Genomic DNA, 7,970 nt, shown 5'->3' with positions numbered 1-7,970 from the left:
GAACTGTACCAAACGGGCAGTTAGCTGGGTCGAGCTGGCGGTCTCTGCACCAAGAAGTACAGTTTCCTCATAGAGGCAGCTCTGGATGGAGGATGGTCTCAACAACCTCGGTTGAGAGATGTATTGGTAAAATAAAGAGTGATAATGGACAGACAACACCAAATAAGACTGACACACAGAGCGCTTGCTGAATGACAGAAAGCCGACGCCGGTTTCACCGCACGTGCTTTTATGCTTCCTGGTCGCTACGTCACCCCGCCCCTGACGTCTCGCCCATCCATTGGACTGATTACACGTGATTCAGAGCGTGGTCATGCTGGAGGCGTTCCCGTAGCATTTCAACGCAGCTCGAGTTCCTGAAGGGGAACTGTCGTCCATAAAATGCGTTGCACAAATTCGAACATCTGGGTTGTGCTGTTCTGTTGTAAATACATCTTAACCAATGATTCCTAATTGTATCTACTTCCGGAAGGCCAAATAAAGTGCTTTTGCTTTCGCACTGAAACACTTTGCGTGCATATTTGGGCTGCATTATGCTAATATTTCCACATAGTGATGTAGATATGTGGGGGCGTGTTAGAACGAGCCATTTTAGGTAGGCGTGGTTGACTCTTAACTTTTATAAAGGATATCTCTTTGGATTTGAGACTTTAGTCTTTGCAACTTTACAGATCTTCTTTATGCACCAAGAGCTTGTAACACTCCAAAAAGAAAGGAAAACTTGAAATCGCATCATATGACCCCTTTAAATAAACACACAACGTGAACAAGGAACACACTAAACAATCTACTCACAAGAAAGGACAGGAAAGCAGAGGTTATAAAGGAAGAGGGGAACGAGCGACAGGTGAGGGAGAAACAGCTCATGATCTGTGCACCCCTGCCGCAAGATCAGCGCTGATTGCCCAGGTCACGAGCTGCCGAAAGTGACGGGACAGCAGAGACAGCAGGGGGAGTCAATGAGGCACCCTGAACCGTGACAGTACCCTCCCCCTCAGGGAGGACTCACCATGATGCAGATGGACTTGGTCAATGAGAGCGCAATCCAGAATGTCGCGAGCCGGAACCCAGCATCTCTACTCCGGACCATAGCCCTTCCAGTCTACCAGGTATTGGTGACCTTTGCCCCTACGCCTCACATCGATCAGCCGCCGTACAGTATAAGCCATGACCCCTCGATGAGTCTAGGAGGCGGGGGGCGGAGGTCTGGGGCTGAAGGGGGGGAGCGAATGACGGGCTTGATCTTAGACACGTGGAAAACTGGGTGGATATTTTTAAATAGGGGGGTTAACTTGAGTCGTACCGACACCGGACTGAGCACCTTAGAAATGGTAAATGGTTCAACAAATTTTGGTCCCAGTTTACGTGAGGGGAGTCTGAAGTGAATAGCCGATGCCTTGTTCCTCTCGCCAGTCTGAGTGAGGGCTTCTCTGGCGATCCTCCAAGTATGGAGGCATCTCTGAATAAACGCGTGCGCGGATGGAACAACGGCGTCACATTCTTGGGAGGGTAATAATGGTGGCTGGTAGCCTAAATAGTACTGGAAGGGAGACAAACCCGTAGACGAGACCGGGAGGGAGTTATGCGCGTACTCGACAATGGTTAATCTGGAACTCCAAGACGATGGTTTGGCAGACGACAAACAGCGCAGAACCCTCTCTAAATCCTGGTTAACACACTCAGCCTGACCGTTAGTCTGCTGGTGATACCTGGAGGATAAACTTGCAGTCGCCACCAGCTGTCGACAGAATTCTGTCCAAAACCTAGACACAAACTGGGGACCCCTGTTAGAGACTACGTTCACCGGGAGGCCATGAATACGGAAAACCATGATCCAAGACAACAGTCGCTGTCTCCCTCGCTGACGGCAATTTGGGGAGGGGAATAAAATGGACCACCTTTGAGAATCTGTCCACCACAGTGAGGACTACCGTCTTGCCACTAGATGGGGTACGCCAGTGACGAAGTCTATTGCTAAGTGTGACCAGGGCCGCGAAGGGACAGTGGCTTGAGTAGCCCTGCTGGGGGTCTTTTGGAGCCCTTACCCGCCGCACAAACCGGACAGGCCGACATGAACTGACGAGCATCCTGCGCCACGGATGGCCACCAAAACCACTGCTTGATCAACATGCAGGTACGAGTCGCTCCTGGGTTGCAAGCTAGTTTGGATGAGTGGCCCCACTGTAGGACGCTAGTTCGGACTGACTCGGGCACAAACCGCAGGCCCTCTTGGCACCCTGCGGGAATAGTCGAGTAGCGCCGTGCGGACCTTGGACTCCACCCCCCAGGTGACCGCCACCACCACCCGTTCGAGAGGCAGAATGGCCACAGGGAGGGTGGGACTAGCCTCAGCCTCAAAGATCCATGACAGCGCATCGGGTTTACCATTCTTGGACTCCGCCGGTACATCCGCCAGATTCACCGGCTCCTCCTGCAACACAGAACGAGACATTACAGGGGAAAATGCAGCACCCAAACATTGAGCTAAACTGAAGGGGTTCCAGCTCAAAACAGAGTTAAGAGCCCAGTCAATGTGGAGGTTATGCTTGACCAGCCAGGTGTGTCCCAAAACTACTGGAGCGGTGGGTGAGTGGATTAGAAGGAACCGGATCTCCTCAGCATGATTGCCGGAAAGTGTGAGTGTGACAAACTTAGTGGCATGGGTAATACTGGTGAGAAGGGTGCCGCAAAGTGATCTAGCAGAAATAGGCTCGGCCAGGGCAACAGACGAAATTCCCAAGCGTGTAGCCAGCCCGCAATCCATGAAATCGCCCTCCGCTCCAGAGTCGATCAATGCAGATGCCTGATGAGCAGTCCCATTAAACAGTAATGAGACTTGGAACTCAGAACGACCACCAGAGGGCAGTCGAGTACTAGTGACGCTCACCGTACGCGGTCCCTTGAGCGGTGAGCGCCGCCTCACTGCCGGGCACGAAGCTGCCACGTGACCTGCTTCCCCGCAGTAGAGACACAGTTGATTGTCCAGGCAATAACGTCACTCCCTTACAGTCAGCCGTGCTCTCCCAACCTGCATCGGCTCCTCCTCTGGGAAAACGAGACGTTGGGAAGGCGTGTCACTTGCCGCTCCTGACGCAGCTCTAGTGACGGGCTGAAAACACGCTCCTCCGATGTCAAGAACGGAGAGCAATTCAGTTATCCACCTGGATGGCGAGGTTGATCCAATCGTCCAGGTTAGAGGGCAGTTCGAGAGAATAGATCTTGTCCTTGATGTACTCAGCCAGACCGTGGAGAAAATGGTCCCAGAGCGCCTTAGCATTCCAGCCACAGGATGCAACGAGCGTACGAAACTCGATAGAGTACCCGGATACCGATTGCTCTTCCTGCTGTAGCAGCGACAAAGCTCGTGCCACCTTGGTTCCTCGAGCAGAGTGATCGGAAACCTTGCCTAGCTCCTCCAAGAAACTCTCAAACAAAGTTTGTTATCCCACATAGCCGTTCCCCACTCTCTCGCTTGACCCACCAAGAGCATGATGGTAAATGCCACCTTGAACTGCTCCATGGGAAAACAGGAAGGCTGGAGCCAGAAAGTCAGAGAGCGATGGGATAAGAAGGAGCGACGTGTTAGGCTCACCCGAGTATGGAGCAGGAGGATTGAGCCACGGTTCAGCGCGACGGATAACGTCTCCATTGGGAGTTGGGAGAAGGCTTTACAACTCGGGCAGTGGGAGGGTTAGTCTGCAGCTGATCAAGCCGCACCGCCAGCTGGTTGAGCTGGAGAGAGATATCGGCGTAGGCGCGGCGAGAAGCTGCGAGTTCCTCCTGTTGCCAACCCAGAAGAGCGCCCTGCTGCACAAGGGCTGGGCGTAACTCTGTCTCCTCTGCTGTGTCCATGACGTGGTGAGTAGATTATGTCAGGTCCCCAGGATAACAGAGGACTCAAATGCAGAGAAGTGGGTGAAAAATGGAGATTTATTTCTCACAAGGCAAAACAAAAACAATAGAAAAATCACAAAAACAGCGAACTAGTCCTTGGGGACTCCAGAGCCGGCCGGCAGAGTAATGCGGACCTCACGGGCTGTGGAAGCTGTCCCAGACCCAGCGTTCGCACAGGACAGGCAACCAGAGGGATAGTGAGGCATCGAGCGGCTGTCTCTCCTCACTAGGTGTCCTGGGGTACAGTGAAACAAGGGAAGTGCTTAAATAAATGCACTGATAACAACATGAACACGAAACACACCAAACAATCTACTCACAAGGAAGGACAAGAAAGCAGAGGTTGTAAAGGAAGAGGGGAACGAGCGACAGGTGAGGGAGAAACAGCTCGTGATCTGTGCACCCCTGCCGCAAGATCAGTACTGTTTGCCCAGGCCACAAGCTGCCGAAAGTGACGGGACAACACAGACAGCAGGGGGAGCCAATGAGGCACCCTGAAGCGTGACACTCTGTATCTGCAGACCAGCATCTCTGCCCCCACACTAAAGCAGAAATCACTCCCTGCAGTTGTCTCAGATGGCACACCCATAGACCGCACACATTCACTAACATTTGATCCATATTGCACAGAAAATGCCAAGTACTGTCTGTAATCACCAGTTCCAGACTGATATAAATGGCACATCAAAACAAAATAAACTGTGGTTTGTCATACTTGTTAGCAGTGTTGGGAAGGTTACTTTGAAAATGTAATAGGCTACAGATTACAAGTTACTCTACTTAAAATGTAATAAGTAGTGTAACTTTTCAATTACTTTATTAAAGTAATGTAACTGATTACATCTGATTACTTTTTGATTACTTTTCTAAATTTCTAAGACTGCTTTCTGAATGAGGGACAATTCAAGGCAGGTTTTGTTAAAAAGTTAAAATTCAAGGATAGATCAGTACCCATTGTTCGTGATCCAGCTGCACCTCCAGAAGAAGTATTATATGTTTTATAATTATTTGCGAATCGCCATTGCTCTTTCACGGAAGAAAGGGGTGGGTGAGAAGAGCTCATTAGCATTTAAAGTAGGGCTGCACGATTATGACAAAAATCATAATTGTCGATTATTCCCTTGAAATTGTAATTGCGATTATTAATTACGGTTATCACAATTTACGTTTTGTTAAAAAGTTAAAACTCAAGGATAGATCAGTACCCATTGTTCGTGATCCAGCTGCACCTCCAGAAGAAGTATTATATGTTTTATAATTATTTGCGAATCGCCATTGCTCTTTCACGGAAGAAAGGGGTGGGTGAGAAGAGCTCATTAGCATTTAAAGTAGGGCTGCACGATTATGACAAAAATCATAATTGTCGATTATTCCCTTGAAATTGTAATTGCGATTATTAATTACGGTTATCACAATTTACATTGAATGATGTTTATACCAATGTTTGATGCAACTACATGCCATATTTTTATATGAAAATAAACAAGCTGAAAACACTCTAACTGAAAAATATTTAGTGCTTTTCTAGTATTAAGCCTCAAATGTCAAATATACATCGGATTGGTTTCTTCTTTAAATTATAAAAAAAGTAAAAATATGAATGGTATTATAATGTTATACTAAAACTAAAACAATGGGAAAACCCCTTGATATAACGTAGAAAGAAAAAAAAAACATATCTTAAGCTTGCAGAATAACATGACTTTAAACGATTAATTGCCGCTTTGACCGATTACGTAATTGTGGCATCCATAATTGTAATTGCGATTAGAAATTCGATTAATTGTGCAGCCCTAATTTAAAGGGACATGCCCCAAAATGAGTCGTGTCAACATAAACCCATATAGGAAATAAAAGAGTTATTGAATAAGCATGTTCTGAATTCCTGAAACATTGGTGTTTCATATTTTAGAGCAGTCACTGCAATTTATGAAAGAAATCAATTAAATCTGTATGTGGGAGTGTGTGTGAAAAAAAGCAGATGTAACCCCCTTTGTAATCCTTAACATTTTCATAAGTAACTGTAATTTAATTACACATTTTTTCCCAGTAACTGTAACTGATTACAATTACTTTTATTTTGCAATTAAATTACGTAATTCCGTTACATGTAACTAGTTACTACCCAACACTGCTTGTTATACAGGCTCTCCCTGTCTAATTGAGTGGGTCTTAGCCAGATAAAGTAGACTTGAAATGATGCCTTAAGTCAAGGTCAAAAATTAAATAAGCTGCAGACAGGTCTTGTAAATTCACAGAAAAAATTATTTGGAAAATGTATCATCATTAGTCCATGATGTTACAAAGTTGTTAGCTTCAGGTGTTTATGATTCTCTGTCTATCACAGTTGCATGCATAGAGAAAACACACGGAAAGGAATTTGCTGGCTGATAACATCGGGAAGAGAAAAAGCACAATACAACTATAACTGGCAAGGCTAAATTGCTTCAGCAGGAAATAAACTATGTGGCTGATTCATTCTAGTTGTTGCAGTTAGCTCATTGTAGATGCACCGTTTGATTAGCTTTTGGTGGCGGGATGACCTATAAAGAGAGTGTGCATTCAGTTAATGAGGCTGTAATGTCAGAGTGACCCCGGCCTCTAAATGAGTAGAAATGAGTAGAGGCTTGGACCCGGAAACAGCAGTCCTTACGTCATGACTTAACAAGAGGATTCTCCCGAAGCCTTCAAACTGACGTCATCAGAGCGAGAACGCCAATCCAGAGCAGAAGCCAATTTTCCGTTTTTGATTAACGATTACAACAGCAGACATTTTTTTTTCTGTGTATTGACTTGCACGGTTTAATTGTTCACCACAAGACTAGTAATGTGCACTAAAAAGTAAGTAGGGTCATTTTTGATTTCATGACGACTAATCATTTTCAATACCATTGGCAAAACTAACACATACTGTATACTGCCATATAGATATTTTAATATTTTAAATATTATCCATCCATTTTTCCAAGGCAATCATTATTTCAAGCTTATTATTTAAGCTTTGAAATTGGTTTAATCCAAGTCTTCTAAAAAGACACATGCGCTTTATATGATGAACATATTTTAATATAGGCTTTTATTTATATACAAATATTGATCAATTACCATTACAAAAATCTCAATCTTAAACATTTGCTCATTCTGTGTATTTGTGTCTTTAAAATAGGGTAACTTTGTTGCAAAAGCTTACAGCACAAGGAAGCTAGATTTGAATTTGAAACTGAATTGAATTTGCAAAAAAAGACATAGTCAGTAATAAAAAAAGTACACAGTCAGCAATACAATTATAAAACAAACGACCTCAATTCAGTTGAGGTATTCGAAATATGACAACACTGATTTCCATAAGCAGTGAATTAAGAGCCATATATGTTAGGCCTATCTATTTATTTAGATAAATGGAATATCAGATGGCTTTGACCTGTAAAGTCTGTATATGTAGTGATGCAGTTAGGCAGCCTAGGATATTTATATGTACAAATCAGACAAATATCCCATTCCAAAACATTTCTAGCATAAATTTACATTGTAAAGAAATTAAAGTTCCATATTTGATTGGTAAAAGACTTTCTGGTGCATTTCACTTACAGACAATTAAATTTCCAGTAGGATTTTCATCGGTCAGTTATCAACCATATTCTGAATGGTTGATAACTTTTGACAAAGTTTAATCCAGGAGCAAAGAGACATATTTCTACTTTAAAAAGCATGGAGAGATCGCGATTGCACACAGTCTGCGCACAAGCAATATCGGAGTGAGAGGACAGGCAGTTCATTTGTATAAGTTAGGCCTATTTGAGAGCTTGCATCCAGTTTTCTGCGATTACATGAAGTGTTCTCATGTTACAATAAAGCGCTCTCCACATTTGCGCAGGAATTATTAAAATTATGCGGAATATCTGCAATCCCGCGCGGACATTCAGACTCTGTAATTGACAGGAGGCGGATGCGTGTCAAACTCGCTGTCGGAGAGGAAAGAGACGCAGCTTCTTATAGAATTTGCGGCAGGCTAGACGCATCACCAGCGTGAAAAGAGACGCAGCTTGTATCGGTGTATATTCGGTAGATACTAGTGC

Source organism: Sinocyclocheilus rhinocerous, unplaced genomic scaffold (genome assembly GCF_001515625.1).
Source record: "Sinocyclocheilus rhinocerous isolate Xijiao unplaced genomic scaffold, SAMN03320098_v1.1 scaffold3355, whole genome shotgun sequence".
Lineage (NCBI taxonomy): Eukaryota > Metazoa > Chordata > Actinopteri > Cypriniformes > Cyprinidae > Sinocyclocheilus > Sinocyclocheilus rhinocerous.
This window is presented reverse-complemented; position numbering follows the sequence as displayed.